At 36.8% G+C, this 17,713-nt stretch overlaps 1 long non-coding RNA gene across 1 annotated transcript in view; it reads left to right on the top strand.

The window, feature by feature from the left end:
• The window catches only part of LOC140696936 (uncharacterized), a 156,630-nt gene that overhangs the window by 102,702 nt on the left and 36,215 nt on the right, over positions 1-17,713 (top strand). The window contains exon 2 of the long non-coding RNA XR_012073634.1: positions 14,722-14,845. This is a non-coding gene — a long non-coding RNA (uncharacterized lncRNA). The remainder of the gene's footprint in view (positions 1-14,721; positions 14,846-17,713) is intronic.

The following is a 17,713-nucleotide window of genomic DNA, read 5'->3' on the forward strand; positions in this document are numbered from 1 at the left end:
CTATGGTCCTGCTACAGGTGAGGGAGCTTATAAGAAGCTTGTTGGCTTGTTTTGCCCCATGACAGTTCAGTATAGGCAGTTTGGACAAAAAACAAAGGAAAACATCCAATCTTCCCATGAAACACCTAGTTAGGAGACAACCACATTAGACTAATTTGAGTCATGATCTGGAGAGAAAAGCGGTTAATTAATTTTATTTTAAGGTGAATGGTAAGAAAGCATTGTTAAAAACATTTGCAGCCATGATTCATTACAGAATTTTTAATGGTGAAAAATTCAGGCAACTAGGTATCCTCAATTTTCTCTTTAAATTAAGGATCAGAAGAATGAGAAGTATTTCCTCTGTATTCCATATTGTACCTGATTCTAGCTAAAGTTTTCCATGCTAATTATGGAAAACATTAACGCAAAAATCCCCTACTTTTGTCAATTAAAAATTCTATGGTTCTGTAGCAATGTGACAGAAAGCATTTTTTCCTCATAAAATGCGTAGTATGTTGACAAAACAAAACATGCTGAACTCTTGATTTTTAAATGTTTAGATGGAACAAGTTTATTTAAGACTACTCTGCCTAAAGTTAACTTTTAGCAATTCTATATCACCTTTCATAAGCCACCTTATAAGAGAAACTGTTTGCAGGAGAGGAGTAAGATTTCATAGGAGAAAATTTAGAGTAAGTATTTAACAACTATGTTTGTTTATTTGTTTGTTTGTTTGTTTTTTAATTCATTACAAGAGTCAGACCTTTAGCTATTTTTTACTACTTGAAACAGTTGCACCTTAAAGGTCACCAGTTTTGAACCCCAACCTGATCCCAACCTGACCTTCTTTTACTTTCTCTTTTCTTTCATTTCTCCTGAACTTGTTCTTTGTTTTTTATCCTCTCCCTCCTTTTCTCCCTCCCTTCCTTCTTTCTACAATTATTTATCGAGTAAAAGCTCATTCTGTGTCAGATATAGCCTTTGGAGATTCAAAGAGGACATGCTTAATGGCTCCAGAAAGCTTGCTGCCTGGTGCAGGCATGTCCAGTTGGTCTCACACTGTGTGTCCACTCTAGGCAATTGGGACTTGATCCCTGGAATACTGAATTGAGGAGGGTTCTGGGCTCGTGTCTAGGTGTGGTAAGAAAGGTTGCCAAGATCAATTAGTAATCTGTCATGACTCAGGGACAGAATAGTTGGTGTCTGTTCACTGCTCTTGCCAAGCCCAAATCCAAGAAAGCCAAAGCTTCTTCCAGATCCATTTTTACCTCTGTCCGGTCTGACCCGTGAGGTGAGAGCTTTAAAGGATGCTTTAATTATCATTCTAGCATACTTCATTCCCCCCTTACATTTTTACCAGGTATCCACAAAATCATTCTCTAAATTTTATTCCTCAATGTCAATTAATTTCTCTCTTTTTTCCTAGGCTGCTAATTTTTTCTAGAGAAAGACATGAAACCATTCTGATCAGTTCACTTTAAATTCATGCTATCACCTGGTTCTTAGTACGGCTCTATACTCCTTTTATCAATCTCTTGGAGATTCACTAAGGAGTTTCCTACATGGGTTGTTTAAAAACTTTTTTCATATTTTGGGAACTCACTGCCTGATCTTCCTTCCCCTTGACCTCAGAAGATGTTCTGGCCTCTGCTTTACTGAGAAGTTCAAGGCCATCTGTAAATCTCCTTCAACTATTTCTTTCCTCAGTCTTCTTTATTTTTCTTCATTCATTGCTGCTTCTGCTCTTCTGTCTCAGAGGAAGAGGCATTCCTCTTATTTTTAGATTGAACTCAACTCCTCTAAGGACTTTTCTCTATAAATTGTACCTTCTGTTCTTTAAAACTCTAAATTATCTTGTCATAATTTCTTTAGTTGCAAGAAAGTAAAAAGTAAAGTACAGAAATTAATATAACAGCTATGGATTTTTCCAATAACCAGAAATCACTATTGTTGATATTATGATACATTGGCTTATCTTTTTTTCTAATAAAAAGAGAAGTTACACATAATGTTGAAGTTCCCTTTGACTTACATCCTCAGTTGATCATTTTCTTTCCCTTCCCAGAAGCAATCCTATTATGATTTTTGCATGTGTTCTTTAAGATCATTAAAGTATACATTGACATATGTGCACACATAAGAAATATTGTTAATGCATGATTGAAGAATTTACGTATTTTTTATTTCACAGCCTATGTGTTTCCCTCCATAAGATGTTTCTTGCTGTGTCTGTGCTGGTACACGTGGATATAGTTGTAAGCTCCCTAAGGGCATGGTTTTTGGCTTGCTCATCACTGAATCCTCAGAACCTAGAACAGTATTTGACATAAAGGAGGCATTCAATAGATATTTACTAAGTGAGTTTAATATAGTTCATTAAACTGCTATGATACTCTGCATAAAGTGATCAACTGTATGAAAATCCCACGTCACATTTTATTTATTCATTCCCCTACTGGTTTCTAAATTTCATGCTTCTTACTACAAACAATGTTGTGGGACATCCTTGTGCAGGCACAACTTGGAGATATTTCAGGTTTGGTTCCGGATCCCCATAATCAAGCAAATATTGAAATAAGGCGAGTCACAAATCTTTTGTTTTCTCAGTGCATATAAAAGTTATGTTTACACTGTACTGTAGTCTATTAAGTGTGCAATTGCATGATGTGTAAAAAAGCAATGTTCATACTTTAATTTGAAAATACCTGATTGTTAAAAAATGCTAACTATCAACTAAGCCTTCAGTGAGTCGTAGTGTTTTTGCTGGTGGAAGGTCTTACTTCGATGTTGATGGCTGCTGACTGATCAGGGTGGTGGTTGATGAAGGTTGGGGTGGCTGGGGCAGTTTCTTAAAATAAAACAACAGTGAAATTTGCCACATCGATTGACTCTTCCCATCACAAATGATTTCTCTGTAGCATGCAATGCTGTTTGATAGCATTTTACCCACAGTAGACCTTCTTTCAAAATTGGAGTCAATCCTGTCATACTCTGCTACTGCTTTATCAACTAAGTTTGTATAATATTCTAAATCCTTTGTTGTCATTTCAACAATCTTCATAATACCTTCACCAGGAGTAGTTTCCATCTCAAGAAAACATTGTCATTACTCATCCATAGGAAGCAGCTCCTTTACCATGCTGTACACCAGAAACTAACAAACATTATAAATCAACTATACTTCAATTAAACAGCAACAGCTCCAACAACAAAAAATACTACCTAAAAAAAAAAAGCAGCAGCTCTTCATTCATTCAAGTCTTATGAGATTGCAGCAATTCAGTCATATCTTCAGAGCCCACTTTTTTTAAATTTTATTGAGTTATATTCAGTTTACAATGTTGCATCAATTTCTGGTGTACAGCACAATTTTTCAGTCATACATGAATATACATATATTCATTTTCATAGTCTTTATCACCATGAGCTACTACAAGATATTGAATCTATTTCTCTGTGCTAACAGTATAAACTTGCTTACCTATTCTATATATACCTGTCAGTATCTACAAATTTCGAACTCCAAGTCTGCCCCCCCCCAACCCCGGCAACCACAAGTTTATATTCGCTATGTCTGTTAGTCTGTTTCTGTTTTATATTTAAGTTCATTTATGTTCTTCTTCTTCTTCTTTTTTTTTTTGCCATTTAATAGCCATTTATTTTGAAAGAATAGTAAGAGTTAATGGACTTAATAATTTCAGCATGTAGGCATGTTCCAATTAAGAGTTGAAGTACTTTCCATAATCTAATTTTTTCTTTTTTTTTAACATTTTTTATTGATTTATAATCATTTTACAATGTTGTGTCAAATTCCAGTGTTCAGCACAATTTTTCAGTCATTCATGGACATATATACATTCATTGTCACATTTTTTTCTCTGTGATTTATCATAACATTTTGTGTATATTTCCCTGTGCTATACAGTGTAATCTTGTTTATCTATTCTACAATTTTGAAATCCCAGTCTATCCCTTCCCACCCTCTACCCCCCTGGTAACCACAAGTCTGTATTCTCTATCCATGAGTCTATTCTTCTTCTTTTTTTTTTTAGTCCACATATGATATCATATGGAATTTTTCTTTCTCTTTCTGGCTTACTTCACTTACAGTGACATTCTCCATGGACATCCATGTTGCTACAAATGGCATTATGCTGTCATTTTTTATGGCCGAATAGTATTTCATTGTATAAATATATCACAAGTTCTTTATCCAGTCATCTGTCGATAGACATTTAGGCTGTTTCCATGACTTGGCTATTGTAAATAGTGCTGCTATGAGCATTGGGGTGCTGGTGTCTTTTTCAATTATGGTTCCTTCTGGATATATGCCCAGGAGTGGGATTACTGGGTCATACGGTAACTCTATTCCTAGTCTTTTGAGGAATCTCCATACTGTTTTCCACAATGGCTGCACCAAACTGCATTCTCATCAACAGTGTAGGAGGGTTCCCTTTTCTCCACACCCTCTCCAGCATTTATCAGTTGTGGACTTTTGAGTGATGGTCATTCTGACTGGTGTGAGATGATACCTCATTGTAGTTTTGATATGCACTTCTCTGATAATTAGTGATACTGAGTATTTTTTCATGTGCCTATTGGTCATTCTTATCAGAGTCCACATCTAATTCTGTTTCTCTATCTCCACCATATCTGCAGTGACTTCCTCCACTGAAGTCATGGGTACCTCAAAGTCATCCATGAGGGTTAGAATCAACTTCTTCCAAACTTCTGTTAATATTGATATTTTAACTTCTTTCCATGAATCACAAATTTTCTTAATGGAATCTAGAATGGTGAATCCTTTCCAGAAGATTTTCCATTTACATTGCCCAGATCTCTCAAAGGAATCATTAAGAACATTCTTAATGCAGCTATAGACTTACAAAATGTATTTCCTAAATAATAAAACTTGAAACTCAAAATTACTTCTTGATCTCTGGGCTGCAGAATGGATGCTGTGTTATCAGGCATGAAAACAACATTAATATTACTGTCCATCTCCATCAGAGCTCTTGGGTGACCAAGTGCCCTGTCAGTGAGCAGTACTATTTTGAAAGGAATCTAGTTTTCTGAGCAGTAGATCTCCACAGTGGTCTTAAAATATTCAGTAAGTCATGGTGTAATATTCTGTCATCCAGGCTTTGTTTTTCCATTTATAGAGCATGGGTAGGATTAATTTAGCATAATTCATAAGGGCCCTAGGATTTTGGAATAGTAAGTGAGTACTGGCTTCAACTTAGAGTCACCAGCTGATTAGCCCCTAACAAGCGAGTCGGCCTATCCTTTGAAGCTTGAAGGCAGGCACTGACTTCTCCTCTCTAGCTGTGAAAGTCTTAGATGGCATCTTCTTCTAATATAAGGTGTTTCATGTACACTGAAAATCTGTTGTTTAATGTAGTCACCTTTATTAATGATCTGAGCTAGAGCTTCTGGATAACTGGCTGCAGCTTCTACATCAGCACTTGTTGCTTTATCTCTCACTTTGATGTTATGGAGATGGCTTCTTTCCCGAAACCTCATGAATGAACCCCTCTTAGTTTCAAACTTTTCTTCTGCACCTTCCTCACCTCTCTCAGCCTTCATAGAATTGAAGAGAGTCAGGCCTTGCTCTGGATTCGGCTTTGATTTCAGGGAATGTGGTGGCTGGTTTGATCTTTTATCCGGATCACTCGAACTTTCTCCATATAGCAATAAGGCTGTTTCACTTTCTTATCATTCATGTGTTCACTGGAGTAGCACTTTTGATTTCTTCCAAGAATGTTGCTTTTGCATTCACAACTTGGCTAACTGGTACAAGAGGCCTAGCTTTTGGCCTTTCTTGGCTTTCAACATGTCTTTCTGACTAAGCTTAATCATTTCTAGCTTTTGATTTAAGTGAGATATGTGACTTTTGCTTTCACCTGAACACTTAAAAGCCATTATAGGGTTATTCTTTTAAAAATATATTTTTATTGAAGTATAGTCAGTTTACAATGTGTCAGCACAATACTTCAGTCATACAGGAACACACATATATTCATTTTCATATTCCTTTTCACCATAAGCTACTACAAGATATTGAATATAGTTTCCTGTGCTATACAGTATAAACTTGTTGTTTATCATTATAGGGTTATTAGTTGGCCTAATTTCAATATTGTTTTGTCTCAGGGTATAGGGAGTCCGGTGGAGAGGGAGAGAGGAGGAGGAAATGGCCAGTGGGTGGAGCAGTCAGAACACACAGTTTTTATTAAGTTTGCTGTCTTATGTGGGTGTGGTTCCTGTCACCCCAAAAAAATTACAATCGGAACATCAAAAAAATCACTGATGACAGATCACCATAACAAATATAATGATAACAAAAATGTTTGAAATACTGCAAGAATTACCAAATGTGACACAGAGACACAAACTGAGCAGATGCTGTTGGAAAAATGACATCAATAGTCTTGCTCAATGCAGGGTTGCCACAAGCCTTCAATTTGTTAAAAACTCAGCATCCACAAAGTGCAATAAAGCAACGCACAGTGAAGTGTGCTGTGCCTGTGTGTCTTCTTGTGTCTGTGTGAGATTTTAACAGGAGTGCGGACCTAGAGTTGGAATTGCTGGGTTGCAGGAAGTAACCTTTAAAGTTTATCTATGTAGATATAGTCAAATTGCTCTTCAAATTTCCCTGGTTTTAAAACATGTTCAAGACTATCTCTCCACAATTTTTTCCCCCTGAGTACTCTATATCCTGAAGCAATACGTTTATCTTAGCCTTTCTTTCAGCTCCTTAACTTTTCAAAAGGATAATCTATGTTTTAAGATCCATTCATACCTGATGCTTGACAGAGACAACCTTTGATCTTTAAGTTATGTTAGTCAATTAGTTCTCCTTTTAAAAGATAACTAATATATATGTCTATCTGAGAAAATTATCACTTTGATAATAAAATTATCTAAACTTAAAATCTGACTCATTTTTTTCAGGAACTTGTTGCAAACCATCTTATACTATAATTATTTGAATATATGTTACATCTTTATAAATAAACTCTGTCTTCACAGCTGTGTCTTCCTCAGTTTCCTGTATCCATAGCACTTAGAACTTTATGACTGGCATATTTATACTTAAAAATTATTTAATATTTAATATTTATAATTTCTCCTCATAACCCAAATAAATATTTAATTTCTTTACAGAATTCTCTGAGGAAAGTTTTAAATGTTAATTTTCTATTGTGATAATCATACTGAGATCATCTTAAGTGGATACTCTGTAACTTAAGTCAGTAGTCTTCAAACTGCTGTGCACAAAAGTCCCAGTCCAAGGAGGATCAGGCGGGAAAAGTCATCTAGATCCTCAACTTCTGTGTGTACTCTTTCATACAGTTACCAGTTTTCTTTCTTCCTTTTCCAGTTGTATGATTCCATTTATGTAAAATACAAAAATAAACAAAACTAATCTGTGGCGTTACAAACTTGACTGGTGACTATCCTGTGGGGGTGGCAGTGTGGGAAGAGCTTCTAAGGTACTGGTGATGTCCTATTTCCCGACCTAGGTGTGTTCAGTTGTACAGATTTCATCAAGCTGTGTACTTATCATGTGGATATACCTATTAAACTTCAATAAAAGTTGAAAATGGTCTATTAAAAATGAGAAACAATAAACTTTAAGAATACTAGCAAACTATTAGAAACAACCACATTTTCATCAATAGCTACTTAAACAGTACTTACTCTCTCTCTCTCTCTTTTTTTATAGGGGGAGGTAATTAGGTTTTTATTCTACTATTTATTTATTTATTTATTTTGTAATGTGGCTGCTAGAAAATATAAAATTATATATGTGGCTCTTATTTTTGACTTACATTATATTTCCTTTTAAAAATTTTTTATTTTTTAATTGAGTTATAGTCAGTTTACAATGTTGTGTCAATTTCTGGGGTACAGCACAATTTTTCAGTCATACATGAGTCTACATATATTCATTTTCATATTCTTTTTCACCGTGAGCTACTACAAGATCTTGTATATATTTCCCTGTGCTGTACAGTATAAACTTGTTCATCTATTCTATATATACCTGTCAGTATCTACAAATCTCAAACTCCCAGTTTGCCCCTTCCCACCCTCTTTCCCTCTGACAACCACAAGTTTGTATTCTATGTCTCTGAGTCTGTTTCTGTTTTATATTTAAGTTTGTTTGTCTTCTTCTTCTGTTTTTTTGGGGTTTTTTTTAGATTTTACATATGAGTGTATTTTTCTTTTTCTTTCTGGCTTACTTCACTTAGAATGACATTCTCCATGGACATCCATGTTGCTGCAAATGGCATTGTTGTCGTTTTTATGGCTGAGTAGTATTCCATTGTATAAATATACCACAACTTCTTTATCCAGTCATCTGTTGATAGACATTTAGGTTATTTCTGTATTTCTGTTGTACCACACTGTTTGAAAAGGATATCTTACAAAAGTCCATCTGTAATACAAATGGCCCATAGCCACATGAAAAAATGTTTAATTATCACTAATTATCAAAGAAATCCTGAGAGCTATTTAGAAGTTTTTATTTAAGGATTTTTCTCTTTCCCTTCTGCTCACATCTAATCAATCAATAGCTACTGTTGATTCTATTTCCTAAATGCATATTTTCTCTTTCTTTTCTTTCCCAACCTCAGTACCTTTCTTATGGTTCAGGTCTCCAGTACCCATTGCCTGGACTACTGCAGTACTTAACGATTGTTTTTTTCTACTTCTAGATGTATCCCCTCCCACTTTAAAATAAACATTTTCTAAATAAAAAGCTAATCAAGTTACTTGAAATTCTTCAATTAACCTCTATGGTCTATGGAATAAAAGCTACATTTTAAAGACATTTTTTTTTGCATGGCATAAAATGAATTTTCTGATTTGTCTATAGAGCCCTAATCACACCTCATCTTCTGTACTACTCTCATTTTTTATGATCCGGCAGTAATAAACCACTTACGTTTTCTTAAGCAGGCTAAATCATACCATACCTCCATGTCTTGGCATGCGATATTCCCGTGACTGAAACAGCCACCTTCCTTACTGCCTCTGTTCTTATTCTTCAAGTTCCATCTCAAAGCTACCTCCTCAATGAAGTCTTCCAGACTCCATCACAGAGCCTAATTCCCTTCTTATATTCCCCTTGTGCACTGCACATACCTGCAATATGTAATTTAATTATTTAAATAAATGTCTATTTCCTCATGAGGCTGTGAGATCCACAGGGATGGGAACTAGGTAGGCCAGTGCCAGATATAGAGTATGCTGTCAAGTGAGCAGGAACTTAATACATGTTTGTTGAATGGTGACTAAAGTCCAATATTGATCCTTCCTTTAATACAACTGTTCATAACCACAATGGCTGTGCCGAACCACAAGGAACTTTGAAGGAAATTAAATGATGGCTATATGCAAATCTTTCATAACCAGAAAACAGTATATTTGTCATTGTGAGAACAACTATTAAAATTAGATATAAAAGCATTACAAAGTTTTATTGGTCTTCCGTCTTTTGTAAGCAAGCTCTAGATATTAAATTATCTAAGGACAGAATTTTTTTTTTATCATTAGTAATTGTAATCTCAATTTAGAAAATGTGTCTCTATTTAGAAAATGTTGGCCAAAACTTTCATGTTATATATCTTGAAAGAACTTTCATATTATTATTCTCAAAGTTATCTCCCAAAGATATTTTGGTAACTACAAATAGTTATTTTAAAAATTGTATATAAAATCTTTTTGTGGTATCAATTTCTCTAAAAAATATATATAATGAACTTAGTATTTGATGACTATATTTACCTTAGGCTTATCCCAAAGCAGAATGCTTTTATTTTATAAGCAGAAGTCACTACAGTTTACTTTAATATCATCGTCTCTTACTTGTGAGCTGTCCTTCTTGATAATGCTAATGGTTAATGGATAAAGTTATCTGGAAAAGAGATTTCATGTTACTCTGAGGAATGTCTAAGTTGAAAAATCAGCTCAAAGTAAAGATAATAATATCCTAGGCCTGAAAAATCTGTCATTCTATTACACTGTTCATGCCTGTACTTACTGTTCCTTCAAAACACTGAAATGGGGCTCAGAAAACCAGGCTGCCTTCTTAGCTCTCAAGGGTAGTGTGAGAATTGGGGAGATAAGAGTTAGACCATATTACTCACAATTAAACAGATTAAAGTTTCTCTCTTTTAATGGCTAATGCAGAACAATTTTGGTGAAACCAGCGTCATTTCTTACCGGATGGCTGGGGCTTTGTCCTCTGATGCAGTTTGGAGGCCACAGAGATGTGGGAGGAGCTCTCCTCCAAGACAGCCCTAAATCACTGCCATCACTTGCATGCTTGTTTCCATGATATTGGGGAGAAAAAGAGAACTGGGTTTCTCCTACTAAACTAATCCATCTACTGGGACTCATTTGGAGAGAGAAAAAAGAGAGAAGACAGAGAGTAAAGAGAATTCCAAGGAGGGAAGGAAAAATGAAAGAGGGTGGAGGGAGAGGACATAGAGAGAAAGGACAGAAAAAGAAAGAAGAAAAAGTGTGGAGGGAGGGAGTGGGGGTGGTGGGTAAGGATGGGGGAGAGACTGAGGGAGAGGACAAAAAATGAGAAAAAGATAACAGGCAATATCCAGTGGATTCTCCAGCAGCTTTTACTTGATCCAAAAATAAGTGGAGACAAATGAAGGGGCTTCTGTCTAAAGTTCTCTCAAGTTATTTTTCCTTGAAAATGAGGCAAAATGTCAACCTTTCTACTAGGAAATTTAATAACTTAAGACAGTATACATTGTTACCTGGCCTTCACTTGTTCATAATGATTTAAAAAATTTAGATTAGGAATAATTTTATTTAAAAGTACTGACTATATTAGACTATAGCACTTTCTCTAAACAAAGCCAATACAAAAGCAAAGCTCACTTTTTCCCCCAGAGTATGATGCCATTTTCAGAATAGAGAGAGAAAAAGTCCATGCTTTGTCTTTTTCCTCTTTCTGAGATGAATGAATGGTCCTATCCTCCTGAATAGGCAGGCTTCACAGACCAAGGCTGAGCAAGGCCTTATATAGTCCGCACGTGTTAGATGATTTGCCAGCATCCGTTTCACCCTTCCCTCTTCCCACAGTCTCCAGTTTCCTTTTGGGATCCATATAATTTTGTGGAAGCTGACCCACTGCCTCCCAATCAAGGGTAGAATGGACCAAGCCAATCATCACATCCCATCCTCTTGACGGCAGTGATTGAAGCAAAGTTCTGATGTGTGAACCGAGCATACCACACAGTGATTATAGGGGGTTTTCTGGGAATGCTGAAACAGAGTTGCTCTCTGTGACACAAAAAGAAAGCATATGGCCCCAGAAGCTGTGAGCAGCCATCTTGAGACTAGGAACGGAGCCAGTCGTAGGATAAAGCTGACACACAGAGATGGAAAGAACCCAGGTCTTTTGGATGTCCTTGAGGCATTGGATCAAGCCTCATCTAAAACATTTGATTTATTCATCATTTATAATATGTTAAAGAAATTGATGTATGACAATTCGCTAACTAAAGAAACAGCCTAACATGTAAAGATTAGAGAAAGTCATTTGAATTAGGATGAATTTTTCATATTCAGAAGTCAAAGGAGATACTACAATCTATTTCTAGTCCACAAACATTCCTGGGGCCCTTAATTTGTGTCAGAAACCCTGCCAGATCTATATGTTCTACAGAGGCAGGTAAGACATAGACCTTACCTTCCAGAGGTTCTTAGTCCAGACAGCAAGATTAGACAGGGGCTTAAATTAGACCCATAAGAACATCTGTCATCAGCTGTCATCATTAGCTATTCTTATGAGTAAAAATAAACAAGTAAAAGAGTAAAGCAAATGTCATAATAAAAGTATGATGTGATACATGGTTTAAATGAAGAAGAAAGACCATATAATTGGGGGTAATGGGGAGGGACAAGGACAGGTTTCATGGAGCTGCTTGTGAGCTGGCTCCTGAAGAATAGCTACTTCTGGAAATCCAGGGTCTTTCTCAGAGCACCCTGTCCTTTTCTTCCGTAGCAGTTACTCACAGCCGATACTTATATATGTACTGGCATGTTTATTTATTTAATGGTCTGTTTCACCATGCTGTAGATTTCATGAGGTGGGCCTCATGTCCACTCTGATTTATTCCCCGCTGTATTCCCAGCACAAAGCCCAGTGCCTGGTATATAGTACGCTGTCAATAAAAAATCTGTTGGACAAATAAATGAACAATTAGATGAGTGATAGGTAACAATAGATACCATTCATGAATGCCTATTAGGTAACACATATTGTGGTAAGCACATAGGTGATCAAATTGAATACATTCAGCAATAATACCAAGTAAACTTCATATCAGCTTTACAGAGGAAGAAATGAAAGACTAGAAAAGATAAATAACTTGTCCAATGTCATACAACAAGTACCTGGCTAAAGCAATACCCAGGTAGGTCTAACTCCAAAGTTCATGCTGTGACTCACTGTACAATATTGCTTCTCATTTATGGAGCATGTGCTACAGGCCAGTCATTTGACACATATTACCTCATTTTATTTCTCATTTATTTCTAGCAACAACTCTGTGAATTAGATTTATTATCCTCATCTGATAGATTAAAAAAAACAGATTCAGAGATGTTTATCCATTCACTCAACACGTGTTTATTATCTATCAGTTGCCAGGCACTGTGCTACTCCTAGGGATAAAATGGTGAGACAAAGAGACATCATCCCAACCATGTGGAGCTTGTGGTCTAGTAGGGGACACAGATAGTGATCAAATGTGCAATAACAAGTTGAGAGAAGTGCTATGAGGGAAAGTCACAGGGTGTCACAGGAGGACCCCATGGCTTCCAGCAGGGCCCTTCGGACTCCCAAGCCCTCAGTTTTTTTATATAGCTCTTTTGCATTTTTAATAACATGGTGGGTAAGACTTGCACTGGCAGAGAGGAAGGACAGGCGTGGCCCCCACAGTGTGACTCTTTAGTATGACCAGAGAAGGTAGGGAGATGTGCATAGAAAACATATGAGTATCGGAGGCTGGAAGAAGCTTGGAGTGTTGAATGTATAGTGGAGGACTGTCCTGAATTCAGAAGGCAGTGGGGAGCCATCCAAAAGGTTTTGAAGGACTCTCATTCAAAAGTATATTTTAGGGAAGAGTAATTTAAAGAGCAGAGACAGAGAGAGAGAAGAGAAGGAGAGACATTGGTTAGTTTAATGTGGCACAGGCAGTACGTAAGTTTGCATTTGTTTCATGTCTAGTTTTAGTCAATGTATTAGCATGTAGGTTTAGCTGAAAACACAGAGCTTTAAACAAGAAAGAGGCCTATTTCTCTCTCACACAGAAGTTGAGCTGAGATGGCAACTCCATTCCAGGAAGCTGTTAAAGGCTCTTTTTACTTTGATTTGAAGAGGGAAAGAGGAAAAGGAAGATGTACCCTTTAGGGACGTAACCAGGACGTTGCCCACACCTCTTTCACTTGCCTCAGCTTGGCCAGAACCGAGTCTTATGGCTGCAGCCAGCAGTTAGAAGGAGGATTGTAGACGTCATCTGTATTTTTGTTGGCTGTGTGCCCTGGGGCAAAAATCTAGAACTATGGAAAAAGGAAGTGTAATTACTAGGAGAGGGCCCATAGACTCTGCCACACTCAGTGTGCTTCTCTTCTGAGAATGAGAGATTTTTGGTGACTTATTTACTCCTATTAGAAAAAACTGAATTTTTAAAGAATGTTAATGATTATTACTACGGGTCAAGTTTTTTGAAAAAATTGCTTATACATTCTGTAGAAAACTAAACAAAATTTGACAGCTTTTTACTCTATTAACAACCCAAAAAGCAAAATGCATTTTAAACCCAGAGATAACTATCTAGAAAAACTATGTTTTAAAATAAGTTGCTGGAAAATGATAAACTAAGTTATCCATGATACATTTTTATGTCCCCAAGACTGCAAAAGATACTATTTGCCACTCTGGTTGAAATTAATATTGATATTATTGATTTTAGCATGTATATTAGTTGGGCATACATTTAAATTTTTCCCTTAATATTCCATTAAAAATGACAGTGTTGAAGATGTAGAATTGTTTGTACCAAACTTAACCAGCACCCAAGGGAAAATGCCTCTCGGTTTGTATGGGATGTTCCCAAGTTGGCGAGTTCTACCATGTGAGTTGTTTTGTGCTATGAACTCTGACAGAAAGGAGATGGGTGGGAGGATGACTACACAGATACACTTCCAATGGTGTAGTGGACAGTAATATACTGTCCCCACTCCATAGATTAAAGCCCATTTGCTATCCTGGGCAGCCCTTAATTTTAGTTCATTTTCCTGTAACTATTTATTTGATAGCTCATTAATTGCCTCTGAGCAGAGAAAATGTTTCCTTTAAGAAGGTTAAACAAAGAGTTTATTGACATAAGTGAATTGGTTGAAGAAAACATTATTAAATAAAAGACACTTATTTAAACACCAAATTAATCATTTAAAGGCAAATTAGAGGTCATATCTCCTCCTAACCAAATAATGTTAACCAGTAATGAGATATCCATTTTAGATAAAAGCACACTTTCAGGTTCTGGCTGCTGGCTTAACTGTGCCTTAGTTTTCCAAGTTTATTCAGAGTCCATAATTACATTAATGTTTTAAATGTCAATATTTTGAAATAATGTGATGTCGTTTTTCATTACATGATTTAAGAAAAAATTTAAAGCTTCTCTTTCATCCTGGCAGAAGAGAAGACTCTCGCAGTGGGAGTGGACTCACCTGAGGCTCTGGCGCCCATCACTGAACTTCTCACACAGGGTGGTGTGTGAACACCCTTGGTGTTGCCCTTGTTGATCAGGCTGGGCCACAGGTAACTTTCCAACATTTAGCTGGGACCACACCTGCACCTCTTTCAGAACTCCTCTGTGTAAGCTTCAGAGACGGAGGACAAAGGCACAGCGGTTTTGGCTGTGGTAGAGGTAGCACTGTCCTCGGGGTTGTATTAGCTTTGTATTTTTCCCTTCCAGCTGGAAGGTGTCACCACTGTCTGCCCCCATCCAGCTACACACCTTCTCACACAGCCAGAGGGGCACTGCCCCGTGCACCAGTCCACTGCTGGGCTCGCATTAGCTGGCCTTCCAATCACCAAGACTGTTGAGTGTTGACAGGTACCATAGATTCACACTCCAGGGTCTTCCACTGCGAATCCGACGCTGATGCCCAAGGCTTTGTTCCACAGAGCAACAAAGTTTCGTTTGTAGCTAGACAGGAGTCAGGAAGTTGAAGGTTAATCAAATCTGATGTTAGCCCACCCCTGTTGGATATGACCATCAGATGGTCCAGCAGATTCCACTTTTTGTCAAAACACTTTATTGTACATAGGTGGAGGAGATGGAGAAAAAAACTACTCAATGGCTAATAATCTGATTTGATGCAGTTTGTGTGTGTGTGTGTGTGTGTTTGTCAGTTCCTGTCTGATTTTTTAACCTTCTTTAAATCAATTATTCTTGCTTTCATAATAATTGTCTTTATTGATGAAGTGAGATAGCATGTTTTAGCAGGGAATACTGCTTATCATAACTTATTGCTGCCCTTTGTTTTGGGTAACGTATAATGGGACTAAATTTAGGCTTTAAAGCCTTGAGGTAACTCTTGGAAATATCTAACAATCTAAGCCTCAATGTTCCCACCACATATTAACCAGAATTATGATCTCCTCCAAATCCCATTCTTCTCCCAACCTCATTACTTCTTTTTTCTTCAACAGAGACAGGAGAATCTGCTTATAACAAATTGCACATCAGAAAAGACATCTCTATGATGTGGGTGGGCAACATAATTTAAGATTTTACAGGCTTATGCCCAACCCATTATTTTAAGGATAAGAAACAGTAAAGGGAAAAGTTGGTTCAAGCAATCCTGATACTGCTCATTAACTAGGAGACAGAAAGGAATAAGTTAGGACTTTTCTGATTATTTCAGGTCCTCTCTCCCACTTCCCCACTCCACACACCCTCCCTCCTGCAGACATTTAGACTGAGGAAGAAAGGCACTTTGTGTTTAAGGTTAATCAAGTTTCAGTACAATTTTTTTTTTACAAGCTAGAATCACACTAATCTTTTTTTCTTGCTCTAATGTGTGGCTGTTGAAATCCTCAGCTGTGATAAATTAAGCTACTTATTAATCTAATTATCGTACATTCATCCTAGAAACTTTCATGTGACTTGAAAAGGCTATTCAACCTTTTCCCTCCCCTCCTAGAAAGGGCTCAACCTTGCACCAATTAAGATCATTCTGAAGTAAGGCTTTAAAAACGCTTTCTCTAATCACCCAATGGAACATGGACCAGTGGAAACCAAACTCAGAGCTCTGGGAAAAAGTTTAGCATTCCTTTCTGTCTGCCAACTTTTATGGTTTCATTGCACAAGGGAGGAAGACTTCATTTTCCTATTTAGTTGTTCTTTCACTGACCTCCAAATAAAGTCCATGTAATTACTGAGCAAATAAAGTTGCAGCATGCGTTTTAAAAATCAATTGCCATTCTTGGACTATAGAAATGTAACAATACACAGATTTGCCGGAAAATGCCCAGCACCAACCATATGAACTAAACCCTGTACTGTATCTGTACAATGGAGTAGTTTTGACCCCTAAAGCACATATTTACTATGCAGATTTTTAAAAGGGCTTCTTTTATGACTTGTCTATTGATATTGAAATGTCCCCATCCTAATATAGGTTCAATTTAGGATTAAAAATATGTTGCAAATGTATCATATCTTAAACATCCATTCATTGCCAAATGCCGTACTTCTTCTTTTTTTTTAATGATGGCATAAATGGAGCTATTTTACATTCAAATTAAACTAGCTATTAATTTGAATGCAAAGCAGCTCAATGTACAGGATGCAGTTTCAATGACAGGTTTACCCCAAGACAGAATGCAGGAGTGAGTCCACATGGGTGAGTCCAGGCGGATTGTCCCCTACTCTGGGTGCCTGGCAAACTTGCTCACTGTGAATAGTTTTTGAAGTGAAGATTAAAAGAGTGGAATTATAAAGTATAATTACATTTTATTGAAACTCTAGAAATCAGAAAAAATTCAGCAGGAAACTTTTAGTGAAACATGATGTGTTGTCATTATCATTAAAAGATAAAAGTTCCATACTGTTTTTATCTGTTTATTTGGAAGAAATCCAGCCTTTACAGTTATGCAGGAAACAAAAAACGGGAATGCAGGAGTAATTATTAAAACTGTGTGATTTGTTATCTCAGCTACTGTCTTTCCAAATGGTAATGCGATATCAGCAGCTGCAGACGGTCCTGATTCCCTCTATTAGTAAACAAGTGCTTTGGAGACCTGTGTGAGGCACTTTAAGCTCGCTACTCCCCGAAGTGCTGTCAGGCTTAACTACTAATCCACGGTATTTCAGAGCACTGGAAATTCATCTTTATAAAACCTGAACAAAAAAGGGAAAAAAGCCTGGAGGGCATGAGCTCCCTCTGGTGAGACAAATGACATGTTCATTTATTAATGAAACAATAACCCTGGAAAGAGGATCAAAGCACATTCCATCCTCACTTTACAATCCCCAATTTTCTCAGGCCAAACCATTTAATTGAGCCATGACAATGGAATACTTAATTGTTGCCTTAAAGTTTTGAAGAAGCGACTTCTTCAGCATCAATGTGCATTTCAGAATTATTATCCAAATATAATACAGGCAGATTAAAGCTG

Source organism: Vicugna pacos, chromosome 6 (genome assembly GCF_048564905.1).
Source record: "Vicugna pacos chromosome 6, VicPac4, whole genome shotgun sequence".
NCBI lineage: Eukaryota > Metazoa > Chordata > Mammalia > Artiodactyla > Camelidae > Vicugna > Vicugna pacos.